This window comes from Emys orbicularis, chromosome 3 (assembly GCF_028017835.1).
Source record: "Emys orbicularis isolate rEmyOrb1 chromosome 3, rEmyOrb1.hap1, whole genome shotgun sequence".
Classification (NCBI taxonomy): Eukaryota; Metazoa; Chordata; order Testudines; family Emydidae; genus Emys; species Emys orbicularis.
This window is the reverse complement of record NC_088685.1, coordinates 10,489,342-10,506,817: the sequence shown is the minus strand read 5'-3', so window position 1 is coordinate 10,506,817 and position 17,476 is coordinate 10,489,342. Positions and strand designations below refer to the sequence as shown.

General features: G+C 48.1%; 1 protein-coding gene and 1 pseudogene across 1 annotated transcript in view; both read right to left on the bottom strand.

Annotated features, from left to right (window-relative positions):
- The window catches only part of BLK (BLK proto-oncogene, Src family tyrosine kinase), a 68,901-nt gene extending 65,652 nt beyond the window's left edge, over positions 1-3,249 (bottom strand). The window contains exon 1 of the mRNA XM_065401882.1: positions 3,171-3,249. The gene's annotated coding sequence lies outside the window, so the exon portion shown is untranslated. The remainder of the gene's footprint in view (positions 1-3,170) is intronic.
- Positions 3,250-12,771: 9,522 nt separating this feature from the next.
- LOC135875703 (nucleolar MIF4G domain-containing protein 1-like) lies at positions 12,772-15,247 on the bottom strand (annotated as a pseudogene).
- Between the last annotated feature and the right edge of the window lie 2,229 nt (positions 15,248-17,476).

Here is a 17,476-nt window from a genome sequence, read left to right as displayed (position 1 = left end):
TGTGCCGGCAGACAGTCAATGCAAACAAACTGTCTCGCGGCCCGCCAGCGGATTACCCTGAAGGGTTGCATGTGGCCCGCAGGTTGCCCACCACTGCTTTAGATGCTAATTTCATCTCACTCTAACTAGCTCTAATTTTTACTGCTCCTACACAGATTTGAGACATTGACGAGAAATGCTGGGAGCATTCAATAAAGAGCTGATCACCCAGCACTGATGTCAATGAATGGGAGTTTAGACACTGACATCAACTGGAGCAGGATTTAGCTCTAGGACCCGGATCTGGCACATTTATACCAGCAAGTAGACACCGATAGCTGCCCAGAGCCTTATTGGTGTCAGTGGGGAATAGGATTCACTCCCGAGTAAACTGCAGGATCATGACCTAAGCGATCCTTGAGCAATAAATGTGCCTTTCTTCTGTCTCATGAGAGGTAAAAAAGGAAAGGGAAAGTGTTCTTCTGAAGCGTCCTTTAATTTTGAGAGAGAAATGGAACGAGAAAAAGATGAAGAAGTTTTGTTAAACAAGTTGCAAAGAACGGTGCAGCAGTATAGGAGCCATGCATTCCTACTTTGCTCATCACTTTTATTACCTGGGCTTCTTTTAACTCCATGGTGATTTTTAACAGTAGTTCTACACCTTTCAAAAGCCGTCATGAGGTACCGGGCGGGGGGAGGCAACCTCCTTGCTTACGCTAGCCTATATTAAATACAAACCCAGGAATTCCGCGGACCTACGAACAGGAAGATTTTTGTGGGCACCGTGGGGGACTTAAAAAAACACCTCATGGGTGAAGGAAGAGCTCCACGGTAGTAAAAAAGGGAGCCCAGATCCCTGTCTGAAATGGACAATATGTCTCAAGTTTTCAAAAAGCTGCCGGTGATTTTGGGTGCTCAGTTGGAGACATCGTGGGCTTGATTTTCAGAGATGGCGAGCAGCCCCCCGACACCAGCAGAACTCAATGGGAGCTGCAGATAAAAATAAAAGGACGACGGATGTCTCAAGTTGAGAATTTTGGTCCAAATATTTTCGATTTTTTGGCCCCCTAGTGTCTCGAGGCTATTCAGAGGTCAGATTTTGGGCTTCCTTAACCCATGCACAGCAAAGTCTTGTTTTTGCAGAATAAAACTAGAACTGACACCATTAACAAGCCATTTTGAAAACTGTGTCATGGCAATGACATAATCACATCAGGATCCTGCTAAAAATATGTGATTGCTACAATCACAAACCCTCCAGCTGGGGTCTGCAGCCCTGCAAAACCTTCTGTTAAAGTCATTTAATACTCTGACGCAACTATTTCAGCTGGTATCACAGCATTTGCAAATGTGGATCCAGTATTAACCAGGGTGCCTTTACTTCTGTGCAACTGTCCATTTTTCTTGCTGATTTATTGCAATATACTCCTGTCCAACACACGCAGTGGCTATGAGAGGTCAGTGCACACAGTGAGTGTTGAGTATGCACTAGGAATCCATGCAGATAAGGATAACACTTTTCATGTATACAGCATCTCTGATCTGAAGAACTCAAAGCTCTTTATGATTTTTAATTGATTAACCCTCACAGCAACCCTGGGAGGTAGCTATAAATAGTCCCACTTCACAGGTGAGGCACAGAGATTAAGCAGCTTGCTCAAGGTGGCACAAAGAGTCAGTGGCAGAGATGGATGTAAAAGAACCCAGGAGTCCTGACTCCCGGTGCAGATTGGATAGGAAAAATTTGCCCTTTGTTTGTAAGTGTTACGGCACACAGCCAGCTCCTCAAAGATATTGAAGTGACAAACTCTCCGAGCTGCTCTGTATTTTGGACAGGGGTATGTTGATTTCAGTGGGAGTTAGGAACCTCAATATCTTTGAGGATCTGGGCCAACACCCATGACATGAATGGTTGAGATACAAACAAGGGCTCAATACTGCAACCACACAATGCACTCAATGCACAGAACACCGACTGAAATCAAACACACCCGTAAGGTGACGGGGTTGCAAGTTAGAGCTCTTTAGAGAATTTGAAGATTTGGGGTACAGACAACTGAAAGCTAGAGAGGTTTAGCCAGAAGATTCCAGGTATGTGGGTGATGAAGTCTTCTGGGAGTGAAGCCATTACACCCCAGCTCACTCTGTTTGAGATCACCAGCATCCCAGAAGCTCCATCCACAATTAAATGGAACCCTTTGTTTGCCTTACCCAGGTTAAATAACGAGCTACAAAGGTCAGGGTTTAAATAAAAAAAAAAAAAGAGAAAGTGGGGGGGGAAAAGTGGGAAAAAAAAGAGAGAGTGGAAAATATTTCCCAAGAGGAGAGAAACGTCACTGAATCACATAACCCACTGTGGGGCAAAGCGGAGGAAGGTGCCCTCTTCTTACAGTGTCTTCTCTGCCCATCATGCCATGATGGAGGTTTAAGGCTTTGGTTTAAACCACACACAGTCCCTTCAGGAGGAGGAGGTCAATACAACAAGCATCATTTATCTATTAAGCACCCGGTCCTGCAACTCCCATTAACTTCAGGATTGGGCCCTGCTTTCACAAAAAACACCTGGAGAAGCAGCTAATGGTATGTTTATGTTTCAATGTATTTAATTCTTTCAAGAAAAAGAAGGTGACCAATGCCCAAGAAGGAAGTTGCCAGAGCGGATTTTGACAGTTAATTGCAATAGTACCACAATAAATAAATCGGATTGCCGTTAGCTACCCAGCAAATTTCCAACTCAACATTAATTAAGGAGCACCCTTGCTCAAATCAATGGGAGTTCAGTGTCTAACTCCCTTGGGCACTTTGGAAAGCGTCACTAGGTGCCTATCTGCATCTTCAGGCACCTAAATACCTTAACCACCTGGCCCCTCGGCAATGAATATTAACGGGCCAGATCCTCCAGTGGCGTGAATTAGCATCTTTCCATTGAAGTCAATGGAGCTATGCCAGTTTACATAGGCGGAGGATCTGACCCCCCCCTCCAAAAAAAAAAAAAAAAAAAGCACAGAATCACAGAAACGTAGAGCTGGAAGGGGTCTCAAGAGGTTGTTTAATCCATATAATATTTTTTTAATAAGGCAGGTAGTCGGGGTACTACGCAACCAATGAAAGAATAATCCTCATGATAAACAGCACTCATTCAACGAGTGGGGCTAATGGAAAAGTGGGTTAATGGAAAAGCAGGCACTTACCTCGGTGTGTCTCTTGACTGGACTACAGCATCGCTCTTTAACTTCTAGTCATCCTCCAGCGTGAAAAAGTCCTTTGCAGGGTGTGCGTTGAGGAACATAAGCCCGTCTTGATCAGTTTTAATTCTTAAAACACACACCGAGAGAAACCCCAATTCTTCTTGGCTCTGTCAGTTGACTGCTGTTAGTGGTTTCCTGCCGAGAGCAGCTGAATGACAAATCTAGCTGGTTTGTGACACTTATAGTAATCAGGGGCTGGTAGCAGCACTGCGCTGCACACCCCGAGCTAATGTTAGAACAGTGACCAGCTCATTAGTGCTCTTCCCCCTCCCCCTCGTGCAAAGACTCACCAGGCTATATGAAAAGCAGTGCCCGGGTGCAGATAGTGCCTGCTCCCCCTCTAATGCACACTGATGCAATTCGAATGTAACTCCGCTCAAGGGTGTCAAATAGGTGTATCAATGAGAGAAGAATCAAGCCTTGAAATTTTTCGGCTTGGTGCCTTCAGGATTCTACATAATGGCTCACAAGTAAGTGCCCTCTGGCCAGCCAGAGGGGGAATGAGCTATGTACTGGGTAAACTGAACATGAGAGAGGATTTACCTCTGGCCAGATTCCAGTGCGAATGATTATACATCCTGCCTAACTAAAATTCCCCCTGTGTATTCATCTCGGTTATTGCACTGTTTTCTAGTTCACTTTCTGTTTGGGACTGTGGTGCAGCTGACATGCGTGCTTAAATAACAGTTATGTTCCATGCCAGAGCTGGCTGCATTTCAGAGATGAGGGAAGGATTAGACTGAGAGACAGGAGAGCAGTTGGGGATGGAAGGTGCAGAAGGTGGTAATTCATGCTGCCCGGTCTCTCCCTATCGATGGGGCATGTAAGGATTTGCATTTGTCACATGAGCTTTCCTAATTGTACAATTAGGCCCTGATATTGCAATCAGCTTTGTATGGGCAGAGTCTGTGCCCCCTCCTGGAGCTCTATGGAAGTCAACAGTGTTGTGCTGGTACAAGAGTGTGTCCACACAGAGATCATAGCAGCACTGGGGCCCTTAGTTTGTGGTACTTCTGTGGGTGTTATTGCTATGAATGGGGCTGAATGCCGAGACTATTGTATATCTAGGGCTGTGTAGTTCCGTATTTTTCTGGACACTTCAACCCAACCAGCTTCATTGAGGTTTCAAACCCAGAAACCCACCTCTATTGACAAGAGCTGGGCAAAGAATTGATTTTTTCAGTTCACTGGCAATGCTGAAAAATTGGCGGGTGCGGGGGAGGAAGGGGAATTCATTTCTGGTCAAACGAAACATCTGATTTTGAGTCATTTAAGTTATCCAAGTTTTTTTTAATAAAATCAGTATCGAACTCAAGAGTCATTTTGAATGGAAAAATTGAAATGTTTTATTTAGAAAATATCAAAACGAAACATTGAAATTGTTTCAAACATTGAATTTGGTTTTGGTTTTTACGGACCTAAACACTTTGCCAGAAGTGACATGAATTTGTGAAACAGTTCAATTGTCCCAAATCTGAATTTCGAACAGGAAAAATTTGCAGTTGAAAAATTTCACTCAGCTCTACAGCTGACCCCAGTTTTCATCGGATCCAGACGGTACCTTTCCCCCCTCTCGCCCGGGGCATGAGCCAAAACCCAGCAAAGCCAGGGAATCTTTCCACTGACTTTAATGGCTTTTAAATGGGGCGTGGATGAAGGCAAGCTGGCTGGAGCTTCATCAGCCGAGACAGAGATGATGCCGGTGGAGGCCATGACGAATTCTTTCAGCTCCCTCCAGAGGAGCATGTGCCAACCTTTCGTCAAAGGAGTTTGCTGTCTAGGAGCATGGTTTGGGCCTCTTTCTGCCCCTGCAAACCCAGGTAGCAACGCTAGCTAAGAACACGCCTTCTCCTGGCTAAACACAGAAGGGAGAAGCGACAGAGTCCTGTGGCACTTTATAGACTAACAGACGTGGCCTCTCTGGAATGCTGACGCCTACCAAGTCACCAGGGCACAACCCTGACCCATATCAGGAGACTGGGGCCAAGACTCCAAGGTCAGTCTCTTAGAAGCACTTGTGCGTGTCACATGACCTCCTTCCTACACTCTCCTTTGGTCACCTCAATGCTGGATCATTGTATTGTCCTCTAGTTAGGGCTACCCATGGAGACCTCTCCCACCCAGGACAAGGCAGCCCTGAGTGAACCTGCTACGCTTGTGCTCCAGACTGCTCTGCTGATTGTAATTCAGAGGATTGGTGTTAATTCAGAAAGCCATATATGCCCTGAAACCTGGCTACTGTGGGGAATGCAGCCATGAAAATGTGGTGGAGATGTTCTGTTTTCTTTGATCTGTTCCTTTAAAAGCAAGAAGGTCTCCCCGCTCTTTGGGGGCTGGGGCCATTCCTGGTGGAGGGCCCCCAGCTCCCCAGATTTATTGCTGTATTAGAAGTGGTTTGTGAGAGGAGGAGCATATTGACATTTAAGCACAAGGCAATCCAGTCTGAGAGGCTGTTCAGCAACCCCCACACCACTGATAAAGTATCAGACGGAAGCTGAAGAGGATTGAGATAAAAGAACTCAGCAAGAGACACTATGGTCCTGCCCTAAATTAAATGGATGAAATCCAGCTGGTAACTAACCCCATTGAGCTCAGTGATGTTATACCAGGGACATGACCCTGCATAGTACAGTCGTGGAACATTGGGCAACCTTGTATTTTGGATTGTGATGACAATTTATTATCCCTCTGTCAATGGGGAAACTGTGGCACGGAGGGGATAAGTGACTTGCCCAAGGCCACACAGCTAGTCAGTGGCAGTCATGGGACACAGAACTCCTAACTCCCTGCTCTGTGTTCTAACCTTTGAACTGCTCCCGCCCTTACGATCCTTCTTGGTCTGGAATCAGACTGGCCACTTTTTTTTTTTTAATTTCCAAATCCTAAATCACAGCATCTCGCCCTGCCCACCATCCCTCTCTATCCTATAACATAGATGGGCTGAAATTATTTTCCCTTACCGCTTTTGTCTCATTTTCACAAGGGATCTGATGGAAGCCCCCTGGCTGGAGTCATTAACTAGACAAGCTATTAAATATTGTTATGAGCTGAATGAAACCTGTAATGGGTTGGGTTAAAGCTGAGTATTGTTTTGGGTGGGACTGTGAGAGAACACACAGATATTAAGGTCATTGAAAGAACAGAGAGAGAGAAAGAGGAAGGCCAGGTCTACACTATAAACTTACATTGATCTAACTACGTCATTCAGGGGTGGGAAAAATCCTCCTTCCTGAGCCACACAGTTACACCGATCTAACCTCCAGTGTAGACAGTGCTAGGTCAATGGGACAGCTTCTCCCATCAACTTAGCTACTGCCTCTCGTGGAGGTGGATTACCTACACCGACGGGAGAAGCTCTCCCACTGGCATAGTAGCGTCTTCACTGAAGTGCTACAGCAGCGCAGCTGCATCGGTGCAGGGTTTTAAGCATAGGCGTGGGAGCCAGAGGTGCGGGGGGTGGGGGGCTGCAGCACCCCCAGGTTTTACATGGGGCCCTGCTCCTGGCCCCGCACCCGGGGTCCCGGCTGCCTGCCCCGCGCCCAGGGCTCCACTTCTGGCCTTGCACCCGGGGCTCTGCCCCAGCTGTGGCCCCAGCCTCAGCCTCCTTACCCCTATCCACATTCCCCCCCCCCCCCCCCCCGGACCCACGGCCCTGCTCCTGCCCCAGCTCTAGGGGACAACAGGGAAGCGGACAGGAATAAGGGGGGCTGTAGCTCCCCCACTATAAAAAGTGTTCCGGCGCCCCTGGTTTTAAGTGTAGACCTGCCCGAAAAAAGGCAAGCAAAGCCAAGCAGGGGCCTGTAACCACAGTGTGGCTGACCCTGGAAGAAAAACCTAGAGAGCTTTTGGATCTGTTTTTGGCTAAAAGGATTTGAGTGGCTGCTCCTTTTTGTTCTTGGTTCCTTCTGCATTCAGAGACACAGGACTTTGCAAAGGAAACAAGACTGTATGAAAGAAATACCTGGCTCCGACCAATTTCTACCCCCAACTGGGACACCCACACAGCCCCAAACGCTGACTAGCCACTTAGGTCAAATAGGGGTATCATTGGTGCTTGCTGTGGGATTTAGTTTCCAAGGAGAGGGCATGTGAGTGGGGATTCCTGGTGGACCAAGATGGAACAAACAGTGGAGGTGCCTAAAGAAACCCAAAGTAGCCAGCAGGCTTTAAAGCAGGAGCTGGAGACTTTGCAAAAGGATTTAAGCCAAACCTAGAACAAGAGCTGGAGGTTTCCCAGAAAGGCCTCAGGGACTTCCAGGCTGAGATGTGATCCCTGTTGGAGCAGCAACTACAAAGTGCCCGGAAAGACTGGGAAACCCCACTGCAGCACAGCTAGACTGGAAGGGTAAAATGGACTGATGAGGTGACCAGCAATCGGACTGCCATACACCAGAGGTTTTTCCACCAAATAATGCAGATCAAACAAATTTTAGCCAGTCTGGAACTTGCCAACTGCAGCGAGATGCAGCAAGGACTTATGAAGCTAAAACCTCAGCTACAGAAGGAAATCAAAGGGTCACTGCCCACGGTGGAAAGCAGCCATCTGGATAAGGGATTGAGAGAGAGCCAGAGGACTTGGGTAAGACGGGACACTTACAACAGTTTTCTAGGGGCCCAGAGGGAAGAGGTCGGGCTGTCCCAACTCAAATAATATAAAAGCATTGAGAGAAAAACTCCCTTTGTCTCAGTTCAAAATTATAACCAGCTAAGGGTATGTCTACACTTAAAACACTACAATGGCACAGCTGCCCTGCTGTAGCGCTTAAGTGAAGACACAACCAACAGCAACGGGGCAGGTTACCTACACTGACAGGAGAACTCCTCCCATTGCTGTAGGTGTAGAACTTGAATCCTTTCTTGCAGCAGTGCGCCAGAAGAGGAAGCAGCTGCGGGTGAGGAAGGTGGAAGCTGATCACTCTGAGTCCTGTAAGTACAGCTCCAGGTCCAATATGTGTGATGAAAGAATGGATTCTAATCTGGTCCGTGACTGTACTGAACGATTGGCACCAATGATAAATGTGGTTTGTACAACAAGGGAAATTGGCAATAATGCAAAAATTAAAGGAAAAAGTTCAGTTGAATCATAGCAATATAGGACTGGAAGGGACCTCGATAGCTCATCTAGTCCAGTCCCCTGCACTGAGGCAGGACTAAGTATTATCTAGACCATCCCTTTGTCTAACCTATTCCTAAAACCTCCAGTGATGGAAATTCCACAACCTCCCTACGGAATTTGTTCCAGTGCTTAACGGCCTTTACAGTTAGCAAGTTTTTCCTAATGTCTAATCTAAATCTCCCTTATTGCAATTTAAGCCCATTACTTCTTGTAATGTTCTCAGCGAATAAGGAGAACAATTTATCTCCCTCCTTTTTATAACAACCTTTTACATACTTGAAGACTGTTGTCAAGTTACCCCTCAGCCTTCTGTTCTCCACACTAAACAAACCCAATTTTTTCAATCCTCCCTCATAGGTCATGTTTTCTAGACCTTTAATCATGTTCGTCGCTCTTCTCTGGACTGTCTCCAATTTGTCCACATCTTTCCAGAAGTGTAGCGCCCAGAACTGGACACCATACTCAAGTTGAGGCCTTATCAGCGATGAGTAGAGTGGACGAATTATGTTTTGTGTTTTGCTTACAACAATCCTGCTAATACATCTTAAAAGGATGTTTGGGGTCTTTTTGCAACAGTGTTACATTGTTGATGTGTGATCCACTATAACCCCCAGTTCCTTTTCTGCTGGTACTATACAAAAATTGGATGATTGTTATAAATTTAAGGCAGGCCAAGAGATACTGTTGCAAGCACCTAGCGAAAGCTTCTCTCCCAGTTCAGAAAATGGGGCGGGGGAACCCCAAACTGAGCAGGAAAAAAATTGGATGTACAAGTGTCAGTCCCACAGTTTTGTTTAGATCTGGGTGATTACACAACCGTACCGGGAGTCTGGCTATTGAGTGTGTATCAGGATCTGTGTTGTGTGACATGGGCTCAAACATGACAGTTATTAGACTGGACATGCTAAATAGGCTAAGGAATAGTGAATCCAAAACTGAGCCACCTCATTGACTCAAATGAAAATAGTGACTAGGGGAAGGGCATCTGACCAAAGACTGGGACAACTGAGTTTCAAGATTGCACCTCTGAAATGTGAGCAAGACATCTGGGTGGCTGAAACAGTGGATGAACTAATAATTGGCTTGGATTTCATGAGGGCCAATAACTGTGCAATCAATGTCAGGAAAAATGTCTGACAAAATCAGTCTGTGGAAATTCCCTTTAAAGACATGGCCCAAGCAAGCTGAATGGTTTGTAGGCAATTGGTTTGCAGTGAGGAAATTGTCCTGCCCCTGCAGGTAGAAACCATTATAACCATTATGCTGTGGTAGCTTTCCAGCAAGGGACAGCTAGGGAGTGGTTGAAACTAGTCCGAGACTCAGGCACTCAGGGGAACCTTAGTTGCTAGCGCTCTTGTGGATCTGAAAGGAGAACTGATCGCTGTTCATTTGCAGAACCTTTCTGACAAGCAGAGAATAGTAAAAAAAAAGTGTGTGTGGGGGGGAGGGCTGCTGTTGCAAAATGCGAATTAGCGGATCAGTTAAATATCAGTCTAGAAGAAAACTACAAGAGGAAAGATTGAGCGGGAGGAAGATGAGCTCCCAGAGTTTTTATTGGTCTTCTGGTGCAATGCTGTACTCTTAAATGGGGAACAGCAGACCAGCCTGAGACACTTTCTGGTTAGCAATCAGGAGTTGTTTTCCTGATCTAACAGAGTTGTAGGCTGTACTGCACTGGTCCAGCAGTCGGCTGATCCTGGGGCAAGCCAACCTGACCAGTTGCCAGTAGCAAACAGGGAAGAGGCACTATCGGCCATTGAGGAAATGTATCAGGAAGGCGTAACTCAGCCTTCAACCAGCCCTTGATTCTCACCCAGAGCTCTGGCCAAGAGAAGGGACGGCAGCTTCAGGTTGTGTGGGAACTATACAACATTAAATGAAGGCACCTCAATGATTATTGTCCATTACCACGAATAGATGATACCCTGGATGCTGTAGTAGGTTTAATCTGGTTTTCCACACTGGATCTTAAAAGTGGGTATTGGCAAATGGACGTGAAAAACCTGCTTTCACAAGAGGACCGGGCTTGGGGCAGTTTAAGAGCTGTCTTCTGGCTTATGCAATGCACCAGCCACATTTGAGAGATGAATGGAGAGGGTCTGATATGCAGTGCCCCTCTCAGCCTGGCTGTTACGCCTAGATGATATCCTGGTGCATTTGCTAAACTAGTTGAGCAGGAACTAAAAAAATGTACAAATGGTCAGTGGTAAACTGAAGGTGGCCACTTTGAAACTGAACCCAAAGAATTGTGAGTCGTTCCAAAAAGAGGTATCTATCCGAGTACAAAATATACCCCCTACTCCTCATGTTCGGGCCCTAGCTAAGGACCCCAGCAAGCCTCTCGTATGGAGTTCTTGAAGAGGGACTTGGACTATGGAGAAACCCTTCCATGAAAAGTGGGAAAAGTTCAGCGTTTTGCTAGGGAAAATGTGAGGATAGCCTCCGATACCATGTAGAGACTCAAGGGTAGCCAAGAGTACTGACCCTCCAAGCTGCATACGACAATCTTCTGACATTCGAGAGCTGGGGCATGCCTGCCGGGGCTTCAGCTCTGCTTCTGTTGGAGCCCCAAGCCCCTGCAGGCCCCCCTCGTGGGGCTGAAGCTCCGAGACCCCCCTCCCCTCTGGGCAGAATCCAGAGGCAACATGGGGGGGGGCACATGGGGTCATATACCCCCACCCCGATTTTTGCCAGGGTTTGCTGGCCCCACTCAGTCACATGGTGCTGCAGGGCCCCCTCCCTGCACAGCAGCTGCTGGAGCCGGCAAGCTGGGAGCTGCGGCTGTGGGGAGATCCCAGGTTTGATCCCACTCACTGTCTGTCAGTGTTACATTAACACCTGGGAGCTGCAGGAAGGGGCTGCTGAGGGTAAAGGAGGTGTGCCTGAGGGGGCGGGACTCAAGCTGTTGGGGGGGGAGGGACCTTTAAATTGTGGGGCCCCCCCTCTCTCAGCAGGCACCAGTTGACTCTGGCAGACACCCTCAGTCCCACCCTCTTGTGGCAGGGCAGAAACCCAGAGCTCCCCCCACAAGTCTGGTAAGTGGTCAAGGTGGGGGAGCTCTGCAAGCCGCACTTCCTCTGTAAAAGAGCTACATGCAGCTCACGAGCTGCAGTTTGGCCACCCCTGCTCTATGACATACAGTCAGGACAGGAAATGTTTAAAAGCGGGGACCTGGTCTGGGTTCCACAGTCCTAGGAGGGAAGGAGCCCTAAGTTGTATATACCTTGGGAGGGACGCTACTCAGCAGTGACTCGACTAAACGAAGTGGTGTACAGGACACAGTTGGGTCCCAGGACTAAACCCTGAGTTATCTGACAGACCTTCTAAGACAATATCAGGGGGATAGGATTGCAGCCTGGCTGCCCCCCAAAGCTGAGACTGTAACTGTGGATGCTGAGGCTAGGTTGACCAGACAGCAAATGTGAAAAATCGGGACGGGGGTGGGGGGTAATAGGAGCCTATATAAGAAAAAGACCCCAAAATCGGGACATCTGGTCACCCTAGCTGAGGCTGAGCAAGTTGTGACAGCAATGAGCCCTTCTCCCCCCCCCCCCCCCTCCGCCCCCATTTGAACAGAATGGGCAGTGTCTGGCTCAGCCAGCTAATTCCATAGAAACAATAGGCATTCCTCAGGGGCTGTCTGAAAGGGGCCCTTCTCTTGCAGATAAAAGGAAATGGCAAAGACAAGCCTCAAAGAAAATTGGGGAGGGAATAAAATGATTTTGGGTTGGGCTTTTTTTCTAAGTCAATCAGTTGAATTTTATTTAAAACTGGGGAGTAGTTACAAACCTTACCAGTGACTGCACCATCTAGTGGCCTGTTTTACAACTAACAATACGCTCATGCTATTAAAAAGCTTTCCAGTTAAAATCGTAGACTATTATAGGTCAGAGTACAGCAGAGAAACACAATTGTGTTTTGTTTAAAATAATACCTGTAAAAAAGTGAACAGCTCTGAGTATCAGCCTCAGTCTTAACCCAGGAGCTTGCAGGAATTAGGACGGCTAGAAGCTTGGGGTTGCTGAAATCTACCGCTTGCTGACTGATAAGTGGAATTAACTAAACTTTAAAGGAAACTCAACTATCTCCCCTGATGATAACTGGCAACATGAGGTATACAGAGTGAAGGTCGATGGGGAAGACAATACTTTTTAAAAGAATGAACACTAATGTATAAAGATCTGTACTTTTTTTCTTCCATGTTCTATTTTTCTGTGTTTCTATTTTCTCCCAAACTTGTAACCATGTTTTGGGTGTATACAATGCTACATAATCTCAAAACATGGGATCCTTTGCAGCATTACAGTCCTGCTCAGCCTCTCAAGTCTTTGGTCTGTGAAAAATATTGTCAAGATCAGCTTTTGTGCGTTCCTAAAGTCCTTATTTTCCATGCAAGTTTATTTGAAGACTAAAACTCTAGCCTGCTCACTAGTTCAATTCTTCTTTTAGTAAACTGGCTTGTTCAGTGCTTTTGTATGCTTTACATTCTTCAGGAAAAAGTGGGAAAGGAAAAGCTTCAAACCTTCACACTACATTCCTAATTTTGGGTTGCCAGTTAACCTTCCAAAAATGATAGTAAGCTCTTCCAAGTCTGTTTTTATTAATAGCATATACAACACTTGCTGCAAGAAGCGGACTTTGGATTTATCTAGTTCACTGAATTCAACTACAATTGGGCTTGGTGCATTAGCACCCAGGACCTTGAAGACCGATCGGGAGAGTGATTTTGTCTTTAGCAAGTGGGCCAAGAGAGAAACCAGGTTAAAGAAATTGGTAGCCAGCAGGTTTCCCAAATCTTGGATTTTGTCCCACATATTGAACTGGAATGTCATCTGAAATCTTCTATCATATTCACAAGACTTGTTAGCCTAATATGCATAAAAGAGGTTATATGTCTTCTCCTGTAGGCAGCAGTCTATGAGAACATGAACCGTCTCTCTCTCTTGCTGATCTTTAAGTCCAAGCTTCAAAAGTTTTTCAAATGCATCCAACAAGTCCTCACTACTCATGAAGACACAAAAAATATTTCTCCTGATGTCCGTGTTCATTCTCTGCTTACGAGCAAGCTCCAGTATCTTTGAACTCATCTTTCCTACAGGCAGTTTGTGCTGAGTCTTGCTGTTGGTACTACCAGTCATTGGTACTCCTAGGATGACCCTACGATCCACTAACGGCCAACCCAGTCAGCATTGAGGGGAGATTCCAATGACACTATGGTGGACCCGTGTTCTCTGCAGCTTGCCCAGCTTCTCAACTGGCTCAGAGTCGTAACCTGGGATTTTCTGCATATCATTGTTTTTTAGTGCCAGCATAGTAGTATAAAGTGAACCCTAGACTGGTCCTGAAATTTCTTCCCCACAGCATGTGCTTTGTTCTGGGCCAGCTCCTTCAGGGCCAACGCATTATCTTTTCTCAAGGAAAAACTCACGTTTTCCAGGAGGAGCAGAATCAGTTCAAAGCCCTGTTCTGTAAAACTGCTAATGAGCGTCTTCAGAATATTAGAGATCAGCAGCAAACGCACTACGTGAAACTGATACAGACGGCCAATCAAGGCAAACAGGTTATCCCGCTCTTTCCTTTCAGCATCACTTTGATAGAATTCATCAAATTTCCTTACCACCGCTTCCAAAAAGTGAGCACCAGCCTCAGTTCCCACGGGATGATGAAGAATGCTGTCCCAAATGACATGCGCCATCATCCATCTAGCTAGCAGGCATCATGACTGCAGTAACACAAGCCTTCGTAAGAACATCTGTTAGCATTTATTCCTGTCCTTGCTACTATTAGTCATGTATATCTCTTCCAACGGTTCACTTATGGAGGTCAAATTTGGTTCACTCAACCTGCTAATTAGACCTTTCACTGTTTTCTTCAGTCTTCCCAGTTCTTCCTTCTTCTTTTCATCCACTGTCTCATCAGCTGTTCTCACTGGAGGGGGAACATACTCTGGAGCCTATGGCAAAAGCTCGTCTCCTCCTTGGAGGTCTTGGTTTTGTTGGGTTTATATGTGCCACCAACCTCTGGGGACATGGAAAGATTTCTGCTTCCTTTCCTCTCATGCTCCCAGTTCCTTTCCACATCTGCCTCCTCTGAGGTTTCTAAAGTGTCTTCTATCCTCACCTTCTCATCCCTGTCTAACTCCCCCTCCTCATCTTCCTCCTCCCCATCTAGCTCCCCCTCCTCCTCCTCCTCATCTAGTGACTCCATATCGATATCCTCCTTATCATCTTCTTCCCCTCATTCAGCTCTAGGTGCCCCTCATCTGCATCCTTTCCTCTTTGGATCCAGATCCTCCTTGCTGCTCTCCTCGTAGAGGCTGGAGAGGGTGGTCTCAGGCCCCAGGGCTTCCAGCATATAGCCCAGCCCGTTCTGGGTGAAGCTCTGCAGCCCGGAGGAGATGCCCTCCTCTTCCTGCGCTTGCTGAGCCCCAGACGCTGCCCCAGCTGCCAGATCCCCTTCTCCATGTTGGCCACCAGCAAGGCCTGTTTCTGTACAGAGGCCGCGGCAGAGGTGCCGGGTCCCTGCTGGAAGAGTCGCTTAGCTGTCTCCTGGGAGAGCTGCCAGTGCTGGTCTCCAGGGGGTGATGAGGCCAGAACTGCAGCAGAGCAGGGGCATCTCCCTGGGCCCCTATCCGGGCCCTCTGGCTACTCACTCCAGCTAGCCCCTGCCTTGCCCAGCTCCTAGTGGTGCAGGCAGCAGTGGCAGCTCCACTTGAGTCTGCACTTTTCCTTCCTCAGCTGGCGGTGGCTCTTCCTGCCCCGGCCTCCTGTGGGCTGGGCTCCCGGCCCCCCCGGGGAGGAGGAGGGTGGCTCCCAGCCGCCTGCACGAACTCCTGCACCACCAGCCACAGCTTCTGCAGCTGCCTGCTCCCACCACGGCCTCCCCGGACCCCTGCTGCCCGCATCCTGCTCCCCACAGTGGGGCCACAGTGATGCTGCACACCACCTGGGCGCCACCATCTTGGGTTGGTGATGTGAAGATATCTGGGCAGTTGTAAAGTTATTTCTGTAGGGGATGGGTTCCTGAGTGTCACCATTTTCAGGCCTCCTCTGGATGGTGAATGAAGCTGAGGTGAGGGAGTGTTTTTATGGGCTGGGTTAGATTAGATTTCAGAGGTGAGAACTCGCCCTTCAGTTAACATTCCTGCAAACATAAGCCCCACCTAAAACAAAAGGGGTGTGTGTGTGTGAACTGGCCCAGGAGCTTTTGGGCTGAGTACTGTCATGTTTTGGGTGTGGGAGCGTGAGCAAACCCACATACTGAGGTGACAGACAAGAACAGAGAGAGGCAGTGGAAAAGAGGTAAGAAAAAGCCAAGCAGGAGCCTGTTACCATAAAGAGCTTGGCCGGGTCTACACTACACACTTACTTTGGTATAACTACGTCGCTCAGAGGTGGGAAAAATCCACACCCCTGAGCAACGCAGTTATACCGACCTTAACTCCTTGTGTAGAGAGAGGGAGAGCTTCTCCTGCCGATATAGCTACTGCCTAAGCCAATGGGAGAGTTCTCTCCCGTCGGCTTAGAGCATCTTCATCAGAGCGCTATATTGGTGCAGCTGTGCGGATGCAGCATTTGCCGTGTTGACCTGACCTGTGTCTACGCTGCAGTTGCTGGCCCACGTCAGCTGATGAGGGCTTCCGGGGCTCAGGCTGCAGGGCTAGCCAACTGCAGTGTGGACATCCGGGCTCAGGCTGGAGCCCAGGCTCTAGGACCCCGCGAGGGAGCCCGCACATCTACACTGCAGTTTTATAGCCCCACAGTCTGATCCCTGGGAGCCCGTGTCAGTTGACACAGACCAGCCAGGGGAGTTTTAGTGCAGTGTAGACACACCCTGCGTGACTCTGGAAAAAACTAGAGAGAGCTTTCAAGTCTGGTGTTGACTAAATGGGTTTAGGGGGGGTGGTAAGTTGTTTCCTTCTGTGGTCAGAGACACAGGACTTTGTACATTCTTTGTAACTACACAAGGTTGCATCCAAGAAATACTTGGCTACCACCAGTTTCTACTCCCAACCAGAACATTCACAGATCCCCAGATTCAGCCTTTTCAAGCACCAGGCAGCTAGCCAGCCTGTAAGGTAAAGAAATGAGTACAGTTCACACCACCCCCTCCTACTCACTATTGCCACATAGGCCATGCTGTCCCTGGGAACTAAGTACATTGCTCCCGAGACTCACGCAGTGAATCCTGGTTCTCCGCTGCCTTCCCCTCCTGCAGTCACTGCAGTGCCAAGTGGGTATGGAAAGCAACCCAGACACTCACTTTGCATTCGTTTGGTGCAGGGGTCAGTGACAGCACAAGGATGGGGGGCAGTGGAGAACTGTGTCTAGTCTGCCTCCGCTGGCATTGGGAGGGAACCTCTCTAGGTTCATCTCTAAATTGGCTCTGCTGGGGGCCTTTGTAGCAATCCTGAATCCAACTCACAAAGCTCTCTAAGGGCTTCATCCTGCTCCCAACAGCAAAAGTCCCCCAGACTCCAGTGGAGACGTGGGCAGGCCCTGAGGTTTCCGAGTATTTGAGAGGTGACACACCAGCTTCATATGCCTTTACAGCTCTCCACTGGATGCTCTGTATTTAGAATGAATGAAATCGCACATCTCCCTCACCTGATTTGTTCCCAGGGAATTATAGTTACCAGCGAGTGTCTTTGCTTTGTAGGACTCCTGCTAGAACCTCCCACCATCCAGCATCTCCGGGGATGGCAGCGCCCTTACGGCCTCTGTCAGTGATTCCAGTTCCATAGACGCCTCGGCTGTATCGTACAGGCACTCAGCTATTGGGAGATGACACAGGCAGATCAAATATATATATATATTTGTGAACTGGCAGCCAAGCTCCCCATACCTCTTGCCCCACCTCCTCCTCCACCCCTGAGCGCGCCGCGTCCCTGCTTCTCTGCCTACCTCCCAGAGTGTCCTGCCCGGCCGCCGCCAAACAGCTGTTTGGTAGCGTTAGCAGGCTCCAGTAGGGAGGGGGAGGAGCGGAATGTGGCACGCTCAGGGAAGGAGGCGGGGAAGATCCGGGGCCGGAGTGGGGATTTGGGGAAGGAGTTGGAATAGGGGCAGGGAGAGGGTGGAGTTGTGGCAGGGACTTTGGGAAAGGGGTTGGAATGGGGGCAGGGAGGGGGCGGGGC